At 39.1% G+C, this 20,682-nt stretch overlaps 1 protein-coding gene across 4 annotated transcripts in view; it reads left to right on the forward strand.

Annotated features, from left to right (window-relative positions):
- The first annotated feature begins 10,201 nt into the window (after positions 1 to 10,201).
- LOC141773957 (carbohydrate sulfotransferase 15-like) overlaps positions 10,202 to 20,682 on the forward strand; it is a 32,924-nt gene continuing 22,443 nt past the window's right edge. The window contains exons 1-2 of one of the 4 annotated variants that reach the window (XM_074646167.1): positions 10,202 to 10,387; positions 16,404 to 16,628. The gene's annotated coding sequence lies outside the window, so the exon portion shown is untranslated. Of the gene's footprint in view, positions 10,388 to 16,115; positions 16,264 to 16,292; positions 16,629 to 20,682 lie in introns of those variants that run through there. The other 3 variants (XM_074646164.1, XM_074646166.1, XM_074646165.1) reach the window with 3 other exon arrangements.

Genomic DNA, 20,682 nt, shown 5'->3' on the forward strand with positions numbered 1-20,682 from the left:
CATCTGTGTGTGGCTCGTGTATTACAAAGTGCAAAACATTTCAAGTGAGAATGAATTGCAGGACATATTTGCATCCCTCTTAACATCAATTTGGCGAAATGTGACATCAGTAATAGGTTTGTAGCCTAAGAGTGGTAGATCATGTCCTTGTTAAAGGGCCCAGAGGAAATTACTCACATGCTGCCATCTCCTGGGCAACAAGGTGCAAGAAGAGGGATCTTAATTACTTTATAACCAGAGACTGAAGCAGATAATATTTATATCATAGAGACACAAGACATTATTTAACCTTTATAACATTACCACATTTGTTCTTTACACCGCTGGAAAGTAAAGTGAGTACATTTTTTCAAGTAAAACATTAGAGCTATAGGCTAAGTATTTCCATTTTAAGTTACTTAGCGTTTCTACTCCACTACATTTCAAAGGTAAATATTGTACTTTTGTTCTTTATTGTAGCTGAAATTGCTTTGCAGATAAAGATTTTACGCACAAAACATATGTGTTTATTTAATATGCTGCATTGTCATCAATTAAACTACCCAACAAAAATTAAATAAAATCAAAGTAAATAAATCAGATAAATAATTCAAAAATAAATAAATCCATAAAATCAAAATAAATGCCAATAATATAATATATGGGTACCACCTTATGAGGCATACTTTTAAAGGGGGTTATAAGCTGTAACTAATGACTTTATTAATGAATAATAAGTCAATTGCTAATGCTTCATAGATCAGCCATTAATTAGAATAACGTTTTGGTTGCCAGATTGTGGAAATTCCTCCTTTTTAGCTTTGAATTCTTTGGCAACCTGGGGGCAGCAGAAACAATATTCACCTTATGAGTTGATGAACTTGTAAGTAAATAATTGCCTATTTACTCATCCAGCAGACATGGTCAGCTTTATGGCACAACATCTGGACCAATCTCTATAGATTTATCAACATTTTTTTTTTAAACATGACAGACCTGATGGATTATCAAAAGAAAACTTTTATCAATGATTCATAAATTCATTTTTATTCTATAATTGCAGGTGACTGACAAAGACTACCCACCCACAAACTGTGAAATAAAACAACCCGGTCGGTTTTTTGTGGGCTGCCACATTCAGATTTGGCTCCCCTTCCTATGTCACATGCAGGCTCATTAGAATATATCACACACAGCTTGAGAAATACCTATACCACACGTATATTCGGACGCACAGTATGAGAAAAATAAAGTGTTTTTTGAACATTAAAGCATGTAAACATGTTCTAGTAGAAACCCAAAATAAAAGCATGAACCTGGAAATGAGCATGATACGTCCCCTTTAAGTGACAAATCAAAGATTGATGAATTAAAGAGCTAAGTGTCATGCTTTTCCACAACCTGGAAAGCCAAAATGTATTTTTATTAAGGGTTTAGAACGGATCTATTTAGCATTACTAAACTATTTATTAGCCATTAATAAAGCCATTAGATATGTTTTACAAACCCTTTATATATAGTGCTGGATTAGAAGTGGTACCAATATATGTATGTTAAAAAGGGCAGAGTAATGAGCTGAGTAAAGTGCTACCTTTTTTTTCTTGTTAATTCATCTGTACTTTAACAACATTTTTGAATATAGAGCTTTTACTCCCACTGGTTATACTGAGTCTACAACCTTCACTTCCATAATACAACCACACAGTGTCACTATTTCCTTTACTTCTCTCTATAATCTCAGTTTAAATGCAGACACTATTCATCCACATTACATATTTTTATGGTATATACTTTTGATTGTATATGTTGCTGTTATTTCGGCACTCTTATTTCATCACATTGAACTTATGCATTTGTGAACCTTGATTATTCTCTTCATATCCTAATTTACTGTAAGACAGTGAGGATTTCCTGGTGAAATACTGTTATAGATGAGGCATTCACCCACTCCTGCTTTGGTAAGAATGAAACAGCATATGAAGGAGACGTGGCAGTATTTCCAGGAGGGCATGTATGCACATATTTACACAGAGATAAATTAAGGAAATAGAGCCATGCAGCCACAGTTAATTGCAGACCTCTGTGCACTATTGATGTAATTGGTGTACGATTCTAGGGTAATTAATACACTCTTCTATTACACTTCATTTGCCTCCATTTCCATGTGTAGCAGCAGATGTGCGTGACTGATAAAAAAAAAAGTGCACTGAAGTTCCCTTAACTTAAGTATACTTAGTATACTTTCCCCCTGCACATGTGGTAGTATACTAAAGTGAGCTATTTTCGGGTATACTAAAAATGTACTTAGTACTATTTTTACAAACCATTAAGATGCACTTAATAAACTTAAGTACATATTTTTTTCTCATGATGTAATTTTTTAAAATGGATTATTTTTACACTCAAAGTATATTTTTATCCACTTTTCAACTGTTAACACATATTATAGTATACTTCAATCAAAATGTGTGGATAATACATTTTAAATATAATTTATTACTATTTGGAATGACTTTCAAGTTCACTTAAAATATAATTGAAATCCAATAAAGTGGATTTATAAAAAAGTACCGATTAGTTAAAAAAATTGTACTTAAGTATATTAAAGTGGATCTTAATGGTGTGTCAAAATAGTGCACTTGAGTATACTTAAATTAATTTCAGTTCATCTTTAGTAGCACTAATGATATATCATTAAAATACTAAGTATATTGTTGGCACACATGAAAATAGCACACTTTAATACATTAATGATGAGTATACTAACTGTACTTAAATTAAGTCCACTTCGATGTTCGATTATACTTCAAGAATAATGGTATTATACTGTAATGTAGAGCAGAAGTGTATTTGACATGTATTTTATTACTACTTATACTACACCATACAAGTGTAAGTAATAATTAAAGCTGCAAGCAGCGTTGAAAGGGCCTTCGCGCTTTTGCGCATGTCTGGGGGTACCTGCTGCCGGACACTGCACGCAACAGTTAGAGGGTATTTTCTGCCTGGAGCTCGTGGCACTAAAGACTCTTATAAAACATGTCAAGTTTGGGGCTGATTGGACAATGTATAGTCAATTTACAACAACTTCCTGTTTCCTTTAGATAGCGCTATGACTATCACTCATAATGGCACGTATATTTCTTCAGGCCTGGACTCTTATCGAGCTTGTGAAATTTGGGGCTGATTGGAATATGTAGAGTCAAGTTACAACCTGTACCTGCAGACAGTCAGGCTGCTGTTGGTAAAAGACAGGAGGAGAGCAGGTTGGCTGGTTGGAAATTTTCCTCCTGACATCAGTCTGCAGTCAGAGGGCTGACAAGCACCCTTCAATTAGATGGAACTTCCTCACTGCTGTCAAAACCTGGCCAATGTCAACCTGTCGCTGAGGTGGTGCTGGTGTGAGCTGCAATTTTTCCCCTCTTACACATACCTTTGCACATGCTTACAAAGATGCACAACACACATTGATAAAAAAAAATTGCATATTTTCATGTATTTGCTACCTGACTGGTGCATATGAATGTCCTCCGCTTTGGTTCAGTGATATTTTTCACTCCAACAAGGCCTGGCGTGCAGCCGACAGATTTGACAGTTTTGATCAATACTCTGGGAAAACGCGGCAGAAGGAACCCATCCCGTAGTTTGGCTCGAGGCAACCGTTATATGACAATGTGATGAATAATTTTGCAAGTTATCTGAGGGGGGGTCATTTAGGTCCGGGCGAAGAGAGCGCGTGTTTAAAATTCATGTTGGAGAATGCTCTGGGACAAGGTCAGATGTTAACAGTGCTTTAATGTCTGTGTGTGTGTGAGTGTGTGTGTGTGTGTGGAGGGGGGGTATGGGGAGAAAATTCCATCCACAGCCCCCGTTGCCGTACTTATCTTTTGCAGAGAAACGAGTGGGAGGCTTGAATAAATAAAACAGGGCTGAGGATTTCCTGGTATGTGTGAGTGCTATCTTCAGCCGCAGTGGTCCGCAGGGACCGCCATCGTTTCCACTGAGGTTCACAGGTCAGATAGGAAGAGGAGTGCGTTGACAGATATAGGAAGAGAAGAGACAAAGACAGAGGTTTCCAGGTAGAACATTGTGGGAGTGTTTTATAAGGATACAACCATATACGTACAGTATATATATATATGTACACTGACAATTTCTGATTCCATCTAATAAAAAACATTTTTGGGTAATTCCTGATGCAGCAGCATTTCTGAATCCATGAATTACTTCCTCATATTTTCTTTAAAATGTGCCAAATATTTATAGCTATGGGCTTAAATTATAGTTTACGGTCTTCTTCATAACATAAACAAATAATGATGCACATTGCAAATACCTTTACTGAGCTTTTTTTGGCTCGATTTTACCATGTCCCCAGTGCAAAGTAATCAACTTCTACAAGAACTATAAGCCATAAAATGCTATTAAAAACATTAAATATTATTTAATTAATGTATAGGCCATGTTAAACTCTCTCTGATCATAATACATATTAATAATACAATTTTCATCATTTACTGTGTGTCCCTGAAGTTATTTTCCACCCTGTTGGTAGTTTGGGGCAGATTGGAATATGTAGAGTCAAGTTACAACAGCCTCCTGTGTCATGTCATATGCCTCGAATTGTTGAGGTTGGGATAGGTCATCTGGCAGCGAGTCTCACCAGAGTTTTTGCAGATCTCAGATCAAATTTTGCAATTTAACAGGCTCCTTTCTAGTCGGGAAGCGGAAAATCAGGGCTAAAGTTGAGTAGAGTGAACTTGCTATAACCAAACTGCCAATCACTGGGCATTTTCATAATGTAGTAATCACATTTAGTACCAACTCGATGGGACTGGAAGATGTTTACTCATTTGTTGTTTTTTTGTTGTACACCCATAAAGGTGTTTCCAGTTATCCTGGTCTAATCAGAGTTTAAACTACTTCCTGGTACTATTTTAGTACCCCCCAAGTGTGCTACTCTGTTCTAGGAAAAACTGTACTTCAAGTCAGCCAGCAGAACAGGACAGACAACAAAAAGAATTGGATACAGCACTTATAGCTATAGGGGGATGTAGGATGGGTGAGCTTCAAACTCACTGTCAAGCCAGTTTCGTTAGTTGACATATGTCGAGGGTGTGTTGTGCTATCACTACGTTGATGTATAATACACTGGTTGAATAAGAGGCTTGTGTCTGTACCTGCAGACAGTCAGGGTGCTGACTTCTACAAGAACTATAAGCCATAAAATGCTATTAAAAACGTTAAATATTATTTAATTAATGTATAGGCCATGTTAAACTCTCTCTGATCATAATACATATTAATAATACAATTTTCATCATTTACTGTGTGTCCCTGAAGTTATTTTCCACCCTGTTGGTAGTTTGTCACCCTCCAAAAGAAAAGACTACAATTTCATTGAGACCATTTTCAGGAAGTGACACACTTTTTTTGGAGGGAACTCAAAGGAGTAAAGTAGGGTGAGCTTAAACTTTCAATTATGACTTTTTTCCCCATGTTTCATGATGTTAATCTGTTTGTCACAATCTTAAATTTCCAGCTAAATTATGAAGAAAGTTGGTCCAATCGAAAAAATCTTTAAAACATGTTGCTGCATAACAGGATTGACCCTTTTATTCTTCTTGATATTTCATTTATAACTCACTCGCATTAATTAGCAACTGAGTGCTTGACTCAGCTACATGAAAACAGACTTTTGTGCTGAATTAATCTTAGAAAGGTCAAGTACCTGATTGTTTGCTTGTTTGAATTTTATATCTAAAACTTATTAAACCTGCATTGACACATTATCTCCTTATAAGGTTGATATTTTGAACTTGGGAGCAAACAGTTGCCAATTTATACATACAATAGCAAATACGGAGTGTTTATTTTTAGTCGTATACTATATGTTTCTACCTGATGAACGTCCAGTATTCACTCTCCTTTTAGCTCTGTTTTTGGTCTTCTGAGAAAAATATCTGGCTCTTTAGCTGCTAAATGCTCCATTTAAAAAAAAAAAAAAAAAAAATCAGGGTTGAGTGAATAAAAGTTGTACTGTACAGTGGGTTCATTAGAGTTTTTTTCTGGTGGAAATTAAGCTAATGAGGGCGGTGAATCAAAATTTTAAATTTGCGGGCCGTAAAAACCAAAACAATGAGCTGAAAAATGCTAAAATGCTCCACAGAGCTCAGTCCAGTTACAGTTCTCTGTAGCTTTGTCACTACCAGCTTCCCCTTTCACATATAAGTGGTCATATGATCCATTGTTAATGAAGACATTTTTAATTATAGCCGCTTTCACTGTAATGATCCACACTGAACTTGTGCTGATTACATAATATGTTTTTAATCAGTGCAAAAAAAACAAAACACTGCAAATTTCCCCACTGTGGGACTAATAAAGGAGTATCTTATCTTATCTTAGCTTATCTTATCTTAACAACAGGTACCACTACATTCTAATTCTTGACTCCAAGAAAAATTTTAATTGAATTGAAGAATTTCCCATTACTTAGGTATAACTATTATTTTATTTTATTTTATTTTATTTTATTTTATTTTATTTTATTTTATTTTATTTTATTTTATTTTATTTTATTTCATTTTATTAAAAAAATATTTGTTTTGTATCCCTCTTACTTAATTTTTAACATCCAAAGTAAGTTTTTTTTTGTCCAATCAAATCAAATTAAAACACAAAAATCTATAGCAACACAACATTTTAACGATGCATCCAGAGCAGCTTTTAAAGTTGGAGTTGGTTTATTTATAAGCCACAGTGGCAACAGTTCAGATATTTGCACCTACACAACTGTGCTTTTTTCTTCGTACAGCACATCATACAGTTTCACTACAATGTGTTGTGACCATGTGGGCTGTATAGTCCGGATTCGTGAACTTTCTTTTTATTCTTCTATATACTGCAGAATACAGTGGGCGAGCCAATTTAACAGACACTACTTTAAAGATTCAAATATCACTCGGAGGTCATTATCTGTAATATCTGAACAGTGTGTGATTGGAGAATAGACGTGCACTCCTGAAGACGGCCCCAGGTTTTTACTATCAATGTTTAATTGCAGCCAATTGTCTATGAGCTCTGGCTCTTGTAAATTTTATTACATCTCACCACCTCCACCAACTTTATAAATCATGAGTGTAATATAATAGGAGCAAGAACTTTTTGAAGCATATCATGTATGTATATCTGTTCACCTTACTGCCTCACTGTGAGTAGTACGCGGGCCAAGAAAAACAGAATGACAAGGGAAGCTGCCTGGTCCTGGAGAGTTTGCAGACGTCCTGCTTTTGCTTGAATCGCTGGAGTTTTGCTTGACATCTCTCTAGATGCTTTGTATTTCAGCTGCATCTTCCAGCGCAGCAGGCACCCCAGCCAAGCCAGGAGGAGATAAAACTGATTTCTTTAGTACCTAGCGGCAGTCAGCCTGCAGAAGGAGCCAACTTGTAATGGTGTTTTAATCAGTTGTAGAAAGTGAAAGTCAGGTTAAGGTTTAAAGGAGGGGGGGTGCGAGTCCTCGGAGGTTTAAGGCCTGCCTGTTTGGGAATTCAGATGTGAGCTGTAATGTCCGGCTTCATCTCTGGATCTGTATGGAAGTCATAAAAACTTAAACAGTACCATAACCAAGGACGAGATTTGTTGAAAACCACATTTACATTCTGATTGTAACACCAGCTGTTTCCCTCAGTTAAATTTTGACTAAATCCTTGAAGCTAAAACACAAATTACCCAGACGTCAGACAGCTACTGTGCCTGAGAAGGAAGAGTTGCCAAGTGCTTGACAGTCCCAACGCTCCCTTCTGTTTGCCTGCAGTCTGCCATCAGTTTAGCTGTCTTCTCCAGCTGTTAGGAAACAATGAAATCTCCAAGTGTTAAAAGTAAGTCATCGTCTTTTCCATATCCATAATTAAATGCTTTTGGTGTAACCAAATATGTTTTGTCTTTGGATTTGCCTGAGGGAGTACAGTGAGTTCAGATTTTCAGAGAGAGTCAATATTTCTGTCTCTGGCTCATTGATTTGTTCCTCCTATGATGAACAATGTGGTTTTGATAAAGCAAACTCTATATAGAAGTGGAGTGAAAAAGTTCTCTGTGACAGGCAGAAAATTCAAAGTGGCAAAACAATTAAAGCAGCTCAACTGAGCTACAGCAAGACCAATTATGATTTAGAGTGAGACTTCAGACCTGATCTGACTCGTGGGGAAATATTTGGAGAACTTCCCGGTTTGGGTTTTGCTAAAGACTGCGGAAATGGCATGGCAGCGTGTGAGCGATGTCTTGGATAAATCTCTGGCAGGCAACCTCGATTAAGCTTTGCCCGGTCCATCTTTTCCTCCTCCTCCTCTCACAAATCTTTTGACTACGTGTTCTAATCTCTGCACACAGGCCAGCACAGACACGCTGATGTGATTACAAGACTACTGGCACAGGAGTGCAGCAGTGGATAAAAACAGATTTTCCAAGGAAAAGGCTTCGTGGTTTTGGAAATGAGTGTAATGTGATTTCATCGCGAGCAAAATGAGGGGGGATTCCAGACCCTTGAATCAACCCGAGCTCCGGGCTGAACTCAAGCAGAGCTGACGGGAGAGTGTTTCCCATCGTCACTCGCAGAAGAAGCTGTTTTTGACTCTCATAACATTGGGCCCTTTAACCCTCTGAGACCCACAATAGACCCATTTTTGTCTTTTTTAGGGTTTTTAGGGGAAGATAGAAGGTCAACATTAGATGTCACATAGAAGTGGTGTACATCATCTGAAAGCTGGGAACCTTAAGATTAATTTGAGATGCAGCTCGGCACTGTGTATCAAGTTGTTTGAGTCATGAATCAGAAATAAACTGAATTTATTAATTGAAATACATTTTGAAATAAATTTTGAAAGTGTATAAGGGCTTAGAACATTATGATAGAAGTATATGATGGCCATTCCCATGCTCTATTGTGTCTCAAAATTTGTTGCTGCAATGTTTGGGTTGATATCATTTGTTACACAGGTTTGGTGCTAAATTTAACCATTTTTCCCACTCAATAATTGATCAAAATGATCAATAATCGCCCCAAAATACCACATTGAGACACCAAGACCTTGAGGAACACCATAGAAAAAGCCATGCTGTGATTTGGTATCAAAAACTTTTGACATTTGGAGATTTCTGCAAGAATTGCATTTTTTGGCGATTGGAGGCGAGCACTTCTGTTCTGGAAACTACTCAGAAACCCCCTTATTGCCAATGTACCTACACAAGCCATATATCCTCTGAATGCTCTAGGGCTCTTGTTTGTGGCTGAAAAGTTTCAGGAGTCTGTGATTATCCTAGGGGTCACCACAGGTAATTTTTACAGTGAGGCCAAATTTCAAATAAATGGTCTCAATATATGAAATAAATAAATACACCATTTAAGAATAGGTGAAAATAACACATTTATACTGCATGCAGAAAAACTGCATGGTTATTGCCCCAGTCTGCATGTGATTATCATAAAGTGGGCATGTCTGTAAAGGGGAGTCTCGTGGGTACCCATAGAATCCATTTTCATTCACATATCTTGAGGTCAGAGGTCAAGGGACCCCTTTGAAAACGGCCATGCCCGTTTTTTCTCCCCAAAATGTAGCCTAACTTTGGAGCGTTATTTAGCCTCCTTCTCAACAAGCTAGCATATTACCAATGGATTCCTTAGGTTTTCTATTTACATATGATATTTTTACCTTCACTGTAGCTCTGAACCTGCCACAGCCTCTGAAAGACAGTAAAGTCGGCCTGATCAGCCTGGGCCAGTGACAGACCCATCATTAGTTAAATCCTCTTGTGAAAATGAGTTGTACTTCTGTGATACATTTTTTATGGAGTCTTATATAACAGTTATCAGAGAGAATAAATGTTGATATATCAAGCAGAATCTGGGTATTGGTGCACCCTCTGGTCAAAACAATGCATCAATAGTTAAAAGTCCTGCGATAATGTGTGAAGCTTCCCACTAACTGACGATCTCTGTTTAATATTCTCTTCACCTCTCCTCTCCCCAAACACTGCAGCTTTACCAGATGTGTTGTTTCACTCATCTGATGCATTCAAAGGTCAGCTGTGCTAATAACACAGGAGAGGACAGAGCGCTGTTAATTACAGTCTGTCTCAAAGTCAAAGACCACAGCGCTGGAAGAGAGCTCGTCCTCCCTCGCACACACGCTCATTAGAGGGCATTATCTCGCAACGGCTGCTGACTGAACTAATGGCAGTGTAATGAACTCGGTTGCTGGTGTTACATTGGGGAAAGAGATGCAACAGTCGGTCTTCCTTTCACCTCTCACGCACAGATTCTGCAAAGCACTATTTCTCAATCAGGAGCTGAGAGAGCTAAGCCTCTGTTTGCTGTTGAAATCCTGATGTGCCGGATGGTAAACATTCCAAGGTGAGCTAACATCCATATATTTGATTCATTTGGAAAGGTAGAGATGGAGGCAGCGTGCAGAGAAGAAATTTCAGCGTTTTTAATGAGCCTCATGCTTTCCTTCAAGGATATCCAATAACGGTATGAGAACATACTTTTTACCTCTTGGAATACTTTTGCACGCCTTTGAAGAAAGCATCAACTTTCCAGAGTTGACAGAGGAAACGTGCAGGCCTATGTTGTGTGTTTGTTTGTGCCGTAATTTGGTAGATTCCATAATGTGTGAGGATGCATAGCTTGCATATTGAAGAAAAAGGACTAAAAGTAAGTAAAAGCAAAAAGAGGGCAATGTAATAATGATTCCTAATTTAAAAATGTAGTTTTGAACCTGCAATAACAAGTTGGGAACACAACACTGACATATCATCACCTTTTGAGTTAAAGGTGCTAAATGCGAGATATGGAGTATTTCTATTGCCTCTATTGCCTCTCAACATGGCGACGGCTGAGCCTTGCTTCCACGACGACTGCGTTGCTCAGGACGCCGTTATCAGCTGCAACCGCTGTATGAACCCAGTGCACAGCGACGGCCGTGAGCTAGCCAGTGGGGCACGCTCACATGCACTAAAAGGCATGCACGGCCGGCCCGGCAATGTCAACAAAGCAAGGAGAAGCTCGAATTACAACACAAACAGAGGGAGAGAGACTTCATTCTCTGCTCAGGTAGACATTACTCCTTGATATCTTTACATAGCAAATAGTTGTTTTCTCCACTCTGGATATCATATAATCATCTTTAATATGGCAAAGTTGTTGCTAATTTATAAATCCAGCATTTACAGAGCAACATTGGCATTTATTTGGCGTCACCTGGCGAATGTAATCCCAATATTCGTTCTCTTTTAGCTCTGTTTTTGGTCTCTACCAACTCCTGGGGGTAATATCTGGCTTTTAAACGTGGTACTTCAGCCATTCTAGCAGGTCTATGAGGCTGCACTTAGGCTCAGCAGTGCTTCGAGCAAAATGTGTCACGCTCACAATGAAAATGATAATATACTAATGTTTAGCAGATCATGTTTACCATGTTCACCCTCTTGATTTAGCGTGTACAGCTGAGGAATTGGGAATGTCATTAGTTTTGCAGGTATTTGGTCATAAACCAAAGTATTTGACAAATCGGACATTTGACCTGATGATGGTGCTAAATGAAAAGTTAAAGGGGAACACCACCTAAATGAAGAATTCCAATATGTTATGTCCATGGCCTAGGAAAGTTCAATCAATATTTGTGAAGTCTCAAACATGTGATGTCATAGGGTATAAAGTCTGGAGCTGCTCCATAGAGAATGAATAGGAGACTGATTTCATGGACCCAAAAATGTTTGTTTTCTTTTTCATACCCAAATGAGCTTTATTCTATTGTAGTGTTGTGCGTTGTAAAACAGACAATGTTCCCATATATTCAGATCATTCCCCTGAGTGCTCTCAGTATCATCTAGAACATCTCTCCCCATTCATAGTCCATAGAGCAGTTCCACACTCCAAGTTTATGTTTTAGCACTCTAGTTTTTGGATTTGGGAGAGAGTTTGCTTATATTTTTTGGACTGTCTTAGAGCATATGAATAACATGTATGAATACTGAAAATGGGCGTAGTTCCCCTTTAAAGTCACCAATGCTGTTACAGTTCATCCTTAGGGGGACATGTGTGTACCAATGGAATCCATTCAACAGTTGTTGGGTATCTCAATCTGAACCAAAGTGGTGAACTGACAGATGGACCAAGTTGTGTGTGTGCATCATAAACCACATCTGTCAAATCTATCTGTTGGACTCCATTCACACACACACACACACACACACACACACACAGCTTGTGCATCTCTGTGAGATGCGAATAAATCACAATCAATTCAACGGGAATTAACAGCAATTAGACTCGGAGTCTCATGCATATGGATGTGCTCTGAAGCGGAGGCAGTTTATTCTAATGAGACTTTATCTTCATAGAGCAGTGTCAGTTTCCCAGGGCACACTCCTTCACTTGTCAGAAATGAACCATCTCACCTCTTTAAAGTTGCAACCGGTCGCAGCTCCAAAGATGAACATCGTGGCAGCCCTCGACATGTCATTTCATTTTTTCTTCTTCTGTTTATTCCCTTCAAGAAACAGATGTCATGACGAATGGCGAGGGAGTCGGCTCTTGACAACAGAATTAATTTCCTTCCTGTAAAGAGGAGGAAACGTGTCAATGGCAGGGCTTATAGAGAATGCTCTATCTTGTGTGATGTAGAGTGAACTGAAAGGATTTCAATTCATCATGATGGGTTCTTTACACAAACCCTTCCATGCTGATGAAAACTGTTGTGTGGTGGGGTGTTTTTTTTAATTTAATGACAATGTGATAACACTTAAAATGCACGGTGCTGTTGCAATGGAGTTTAATAATATCAATACATTCTCAGGTATTTAAAGATAAGATAAGATAAATGTCAACCTTACAGAATCAAAGAAAAATTTACTTCAATGTCGATGAAACAGATTCCTCCGCCAACATGCTCAGTAGATCAGAATGCATAAGTCATGTTGTGTTTTTAGTAAAGGACGCAGCAGTGATCATAGATGCACACACCAAAATGTGGCTGGTTAGCTTGCTTCAGTACCTTTTTATTGCACGTGTTTAACTTTTACTGATAACAAATTCACTGAGGTAAAAGCAGATAAGGCAAAATAATCTATTGCAAATGCCGTAACTCTCGGGTTATTCTGAGCATTTATGATAAGAGGAGTTTTCCTAATTTTTAAAGTAACAGTGTGCAGTAACAGTGTGCAGCTATTAGCAGAAATGGAATATAATATTCATAACTATGTTGACATTAGTGTATAATCACCTGAATCTAAGTTTCGTTAGCTTAGAATGAGCCCTTCATATCTACATAGGAAGCAGGTCCTTCACGGGAGTCTTGAAGTCGTTGTGGTTTCCACACTACATGACTGACCGGTGGCGATGACAGGGGGTCGCACACTACAAGATCTTTCACCGGGAGGAATCCCCGATGAGGTCTCCAAAATATACGTTTCGTCACGAAAACACACGCGAGAAATACACAGTAAATGACATGATACCATGCGCGAGACACATTGCTGATGCAAATGGAATACATACATTAAGTTCCTATTGTTACAGGCGACCACTCCTCCCTAAGGTTTCCCCTCAACCTGTGTCTTGCGCTCTCATTGGCTGTAGCTCGTGGCCGGAGGCCCCGACAGGTCCAGATGTTTAGCATGCTAGATATCTGGAATGTGTCTGCGAGGCATAGGCGAAGCATAGGCGAGGCATCGGCGAGGCATCGGCGAGGCATCGGCGAGGCGTCTGTGAGCCTCTTTGCTTGCGTCTTTGACCAGTTTATACATGACGCTTGAGCACCGATGTGTGAGCAGCGAGCCAACGCCAATTTGCCTCTGATCTGGGGCTTTTGTCGGGAAGCTCCAAAAAAGGTCGGGAACGAAAAATCAGGGCTAAAATCGTGTAGCGTGAACTAGTCATAAACTAGTGTTATTATGGTAAGGAGGCACACCGCGTTACCAACGTTTTTTCACTTGCCGGCCTACGCCACTGCAGTCTTGGAGGGTACTCAGTTGGTTGCAATCTGCAACCACACCAGTAGATGACGCCAAATCCTACACACTGTACCTTTAAGAGTCTTGAGAGGGCAAATGGTAAACAGCAAAACATGCCTACATATTTTCGAAAAGGATTAGTTTGATAAATGTGGTCTGTACTTTATAAACAAAGTAATGACTACCATTGCCACACATTTTTGTGGTCCTGCAGTTCAGTTGGGTTTCAGCAGAACTTGTGGTTTTGTCATTAGTTCACGTTGTGAAACATCCACACACTGACTCCCACTCACACAGACTGAGTCATGGCAGCTAAGACCAGTGTAGGCTAAACACCTGTGTGGACACGACAGCTCTTCTTGATAATAGTAAGACATACCGAAAGCAGAAAAAGTCCCTGATTGCACAATATTGCTTACAAAAACATGTGTCAGTACACTATAAGAACAGATTGTCTTTCAGAATAAAAGTCCAATTTAGAAATTGTAGAAAAAAAGTTAGAAAAACATACAATGAAAGCTGATGAACGATAAGCTTCAAAGACTCCAAATTGCTCGAGGCCATACCTACAGTGCCTTACTTCAATAAGCCTTCTCATTTTTGTTTGAGTGAACATCCAAGCAGCATTAAATAATAATATGGGGCTTTATTTCAAGGCTGCAGTGCTGCTATGTATTCAAAGAGTCTGGTTTGTCCATGAACATCAAACCACTGTAATGCAGCCAAATGAAATAAAACGGACCATTTACATCAAATGGTGTGAATGTTATGGCATGTTACTGATTTATCTGGAGCTTCATGAAGACACTGGGGCATTGTACTTCAGAATTTGGTCTTAAACACTATACAGTAGCTTTAATAAGGGGGTTTCTAACGGTGAATCAATACGTGAAATAACCAACACGTTCTCATCCCAACTCGTCATATAGTGACGCTTTGTCAGACCCCTCGGCGTCACTTCGGTCACAGTAAACACGTGCTTAATGATGTGAATTAAACAAAAACACTAGGTTCAGACAATAAAACCACTATAATTAGGTTTAGGAAAAAACAACGTGGTTGGGCTTAAAACTACTATGTTTGTACAGTGAAAATTACACTGAACGTTGTGAACACAGGACACAAACAAACAGTTGATGGTAACATGATGCCCTCCCGGCCGCCCGTTGTGTTTGTTTCACTCTTTAAACTTCATCACCACAGCACTTTCCCTGAGTGTTTAATATTGACATGGATGGGTTTACATTGTAGTTAATGGAAAGTGTTGCCTACTGGTGCTAAAGGGTGTCTTGTAAATTGATATCAAACGCCAACGGCTGTGAAAAAACGTTGGTATTTGACGCCCTGGGAATGAGAACGGGCTGCATAACACATGAATGCATTTCATGTGACGCATTTCAAAGCAGCAGCAGCAGGCAGAATTGGAGCAAATATGATTAAAAAAAATGGTATTTTTATGAAACGGTCACTATATCCTGACAGCATAGTGCATGAGACAGGTAATCTGAAAAGATTCATGTGCCTCTGTGTCCTCCGGTGCTCCTAATGGCATCTGCAAGATTTCAGGAAAACAACTAATCAGAGCCGAGCTGGAGCCTTGCTGTCTCTGAGCAGCTGTCAATCAATCGCGAACTCCGGTCAAACTAGGCAGCGCTGATCAAATATGAATCAATATTATGTTACTGTAATGCCTATTTGTCTCCTCAAATGTTTTCAGAAACATCTTGTAGTGTACTGTTTAGCTGCAAAATGAGAAAGTTTGTGACCCGGCAGCCATGTTAAGATCAGTTGAGGAAATACCAAGCACCGCCCACCAGCTGGAGCAAACTTTCTCATTTTACAGCTAAACAGTACACTACAAGATGAAAACATTTTACATGAGAAATAGGCATTACAGTAACAGAATATTAATTCATATTTGATCAGCGCTGCCTAGTTTGACCTTTGATCGGAGTTCACTAATGATTGACAGCTGCCTCCGTTGAATGAACAGCCAATAGGAACTCTCTCTCTCTCTCTCTCTCTCTCTCTGAAATGACCAAAGTCTCCCCATCACCTGGGATGGGTCAGCCTGTAAACAGAGCCATGAGGAGGAGCATAAGTCTTCTCTCAGAACACTTGAATTACAATATGCTGAAAGGTTACTGTGGAATGTTTTGCCCCAAAGATGCATAAAAACATTCTGCCTACTGCAGCTTTAATCCAGGATCGATGCTTTTGTTGGTTCTTGAATTTCATCAATTGAGCATTTCCCTAATTAGGATAACTTTTAATAAAGTAAGGTATAGGTGAACTACTAACAATTCACACAGTGCACCAATAGGAGACCCGGAAGCAGCCTGCATCCACTGATCTGCTTTTAAATTTACGCGCACCTCCTCCCATCTCTCCTCTCTCCTCTTCTCTACTCCGTGCAGCGCGCAGTGGAGAGCTCGGTCAGATGGACACTCCGGAGAGGCTCGCATTTACGCGTCAAAACGCAGCCGATAGTCGACATGAACACCGTTCACCCTGAGGATACATCTATTCCACTGATCGTCTCACTCGGTGGTTTTCATCATCGCCTTGATTGGTGGTCATCATATGGCTCGCTCGAGCGGCTCCACCAGAGGCGCGTGGATTAAAAGCGACTCAACTCCAGTGTGAGTATCTATTGTTCAACAATATTGGAAAAAGGGTGTAATTACAGAGTATTCTTCAGCTGAATGACGTTTTTTGTTCAATAATTTAAAAGTTCATGATGCTGAAAATAAAAAAAAAGGTTGTGTTTTTACACCTTCTTATCGGGTTTTGTCATAAACCTCAAAGGAAACGTTGTGATCACGTGCTATCAGATAATTTGACAGCAGAGTAGAATGAATAGACATCCTTTAAATGCAACAACACCCCATACTAGCCTTAACTTAACTGAAACATGAGGAAAGACAAATACAAAACACTGCATACACCTTCTTTAATAAGTTATCCTGAAAATAAAAATTGTGTTTTTACACCTTCTTATCAGTTTTTATCATTAATCTCAAAGGTTAATTTGATAATTTGACAGCAGAGTAGTATGAATAGACATCCTGTATATGCAACAACACCCCATAGTAGCCTTAACTTAACTGACACATTAGGAAAGACAAATACAAATCACTACTTCTTTAATAAGTGTCCATTAATTAGCAATACTATGTGTTTTTAAACTTTGTAACGCTTGTGAAACTAATATCCTCCTGGTTCCATGCTCTCACCCTCACTGAACAGCTGCAGAACATCTCAGTGTCATCATGTCTCTGGGGGGGTGAAAAAGACTTCTACTCTACCAGACTGAAAGCAGCCCTGTGTTATGAGACAAAAGATAAACCGCTGTAAACATTTGCACACACGCTCCCACACGTCTTATCTTGTAATTATTATTATTCTGTTTATTGTAACATAACATAAACTGGAGCATTTTCTGACTATTTGACAGATTTCCCCCCTGGATAATTCCTTTCCATAAATGCTTTCTCTCGTGCATCCCAGCAAACAAGCCATGAAGTGACGAGTGTGTGTGTGTGTGTGTGTTCCAGCTCATTGCCGGGGGTTTGAAGTCAGGGGTGCGATGTGCTGATGTGTGAGATGTTTGCACGCTCCCAGTTTCTGCTTGACATTTAGTTCATTTTCCTCCCCTTGCTTTCTCCATTCTAGTCTATTAAAGGGGCTGCAGGTCGACCTTTGGACAAACCGGCCTTTGTGGACTCTCAGTGCAGCTTCTAAATCACTAAAGTTGTATGTCATTGTTAATTGGAGGTGGGGGAGAAAGAGTGGGAGTGTGAGAGAAGGAGGACATATAGATGTGGTGACAGTTTGTAGCACCCTCCATAACTCTGCACACACACCCAAACCTCGCTCCTGCTGCTGCTGCACCCAGCCCTGCAGTCCGTCAGCTCTACCAGGCAGGAAGGTTTTAGGTTGCCCCCCGAGTTTGCGGAACAAATGTACTGGCTGGAGCTGCCGAGATGTCAAAGCCATGCTTCTTTTGGCAAAGGACTGATGCTCGAAGGCTTAGGTAATGCTAAAAGTATGAGGGGAGAGGGAGGGCGAGAGGGTTGAACCATATCAGATTGTTTAGACTGGACTCTGGGGGTCCACCACAAATGGAAGAAAAGGACTCTCTAACAGAGCGCATTAGGAATGTGGGAGGTTTGCATGACACTAAATTGTTTTGGCAACAGCTCCGAGTTTCTATTTCAAGAGTTGGTAGTTTTTTTACTTGAGATGACAACAATCCTCAGTAATGCAAGATGTGCTCTGCATTATTACCGTTTTAGAAGCGATGAGTCAATGTAGTTAAACTTTTATCCACTTCTGTCGCTCCCTTGTTGTTCTGCTTTAGCGGTCCTGACTGTTGAGTAATTTTCCTGATGGATGATGTTTTTCACTGGGATTTTTCTTAGTTTCTTTTTATTTTCCATCCGATGATGTCTTATTGAACATAAATATATTTTCTACAGTTGTGCAGGAAAGCTTTCTCCATCGCTGCAGTTGATTTGAATGTTTTTCTGTCATTTTTTTGTGGTTAGATTTGCATGTATCGAAACAAAAGAAACGTTATAGTTAGGGCTGTCAATCGATTAGAATATTTAATCGCGAAATTAATCACGCGTTTTTTATCAGTTCAAAATGTACCTTAAAGGGAGTTTTGTCAAGGAATACTCTTATCAACATGGGAATGGGCAAATAATGCTTGCTTTATGCAAATGTATGTATATATTTATTATTTGAAATCAATTAACAACGCAAAACAATGACACATATTGTCCAGAAACCCTCACAGGTACTGCATTTTACATAAAAATATGCTCAAATCATAACATGGCAAACTCAAGCAAAACAGGCAACAACAGCTGTCAGTGTGCTGACTTGAATATGACTTGCTCAAAACTGCATACGATTATCATAAAGGTGGCATGTCTATAAAGGGGGAACTGTGGGTACCCATAGAACCTATTTACATTCACATATCTGGAGGTCAGAGGTCAAGGGACCCCTTTGAAAATGGCCATACCATTTTTTCCTTGCAAAAATTTAGCGTAAGTTTGGAGCATTATTTAGCTCGCTTCGCAACAAGCTATTATGACATGGTTGGGACCAATGGTTTCCTTAGGTTTTATAGTTTCATATGATAGTATGAGTAGTATCTTCACTCTAGCTTTAAAACTGAGCCCGCTACAACCTGAAAAATCGCAAGTTGCGTTAATGCGTTAAAGAAATTAGTGGCTTTAAAACAAATTTGCATTAACACGTTAACTTTGAGTGCCCTAGTTACAATGTGTGGCAAAATTACTCAATTAAATGTATCCGTTCTGATGAACTTAATGGGTAACTTTAGTATTTTTCAACCTGGACCCTATTTTCCCATGTTTTTGTGTCTAAGTGACTAATGGGGACAACAATTTCTGAAATTGGTCCAGTATTGAGGGATAACACTATAACCGGCAGTCGTGAAATGAGCTGTGAAGGCAAATAAGCAACGTCAGTGTGAAGTTATGTTCAATAAAAGTGCTTGTTTTTGCTACTGACAGGCTCAGATTGTAATTATAAGTGTCTGACAACATTATGGAAAGGACCCTACTTAGAAATAAAACATTTTTCTTACCTTGCGCTTGATCCAGTCTGTTTGTTATTGTGTCCAGGACCCGCTAAAGGAGAAGTCTCGTTGTGAAATCTGAATATATACTCTGGCTAAAATAAATGCGGGCGGTCGTCGAATTCAAAGACCTCATCCACTTTGTCGAAATCATCTAAATATTCAGCCATGACATTGAGAATCTTTTAGATAACGCTAAACTACGCTTTCTGTACTCCCAACACAACAAACTCTGCCAATCACGTTTCCACCATGGATGAATTCCACTATCCCACCTTCTTGAGCGAGACTCTTTCCATAATCTCACTTATTAAAACAATCAGAGCCTGTCATGGCAAAAACAAGCACTTTTAGAGGACGTAAAAGACATTGCCAGGTTGCCCCAATAGCACCATATTGCAGCCCGCGAGCGGCTGCTGTCTACAGCGCTCTACCTCAATACTTGACCAATTTCAGATATTGTTGTCGCTATTAGTCCACAAAAACATGGGGGAAAACTCTAGGTTGAAAAATACTGAAGTTACCCTTTAATGAAATGGTGATGAATGATAACAATTCTTTAACACTTCACGCAACATTTTCACTTACTATTTAATAGTGCCGTGAAAGCAAATTTGTTTTAATACCACTAATTTCTTTAACACTAGAATACAACTTGTGTCGTGTGAAGCTAAAAAAACCTGAGGAATCCATTGGTACCGACCATGTCATACTAGCTTGTCGTGAAGCAGGCTAAATAATGCTCCAAACTTGCGCTAAGCCTCAAGATATGTGAATGAAAATGGGTTCTATGGGTACCCACGAGTCTCCCCTTGACAGACATGCCCACTTTATAATAATCACATGCAGTTTGGGGCAAGTCATAGTCAAGTCAGCACACTGACACACTGACAGCTGTTGTTGCCTGTTGGGCTGCAGTTTGCCATGTTATGATATGAGCATATTTTTTTATGCTAAATGCAGTACCTGTGAGACAATATTTGTCATTGTTTTGTGTTGGTAATTGATTTCCAATAATAAATATATACATACATTTGCATAAAGCAAACATATTTGTCCACTCCAATGTTGATAAGCGT

Source organism: Sebastes fasciatus, chromosome 9 (assembly GCF_043250625.1).
Source record: "Sebastes fasciatus isolate fSebFas1 chromosome 9, fSebFas1.pri, whole genome shotgun sequence".
Lineage (NCBI taxonomy): Eukaryota > Metazoa > Chordata > Actinopteri > Perciformes > Sebastidae > Sebastes > Sebastes fasciatus.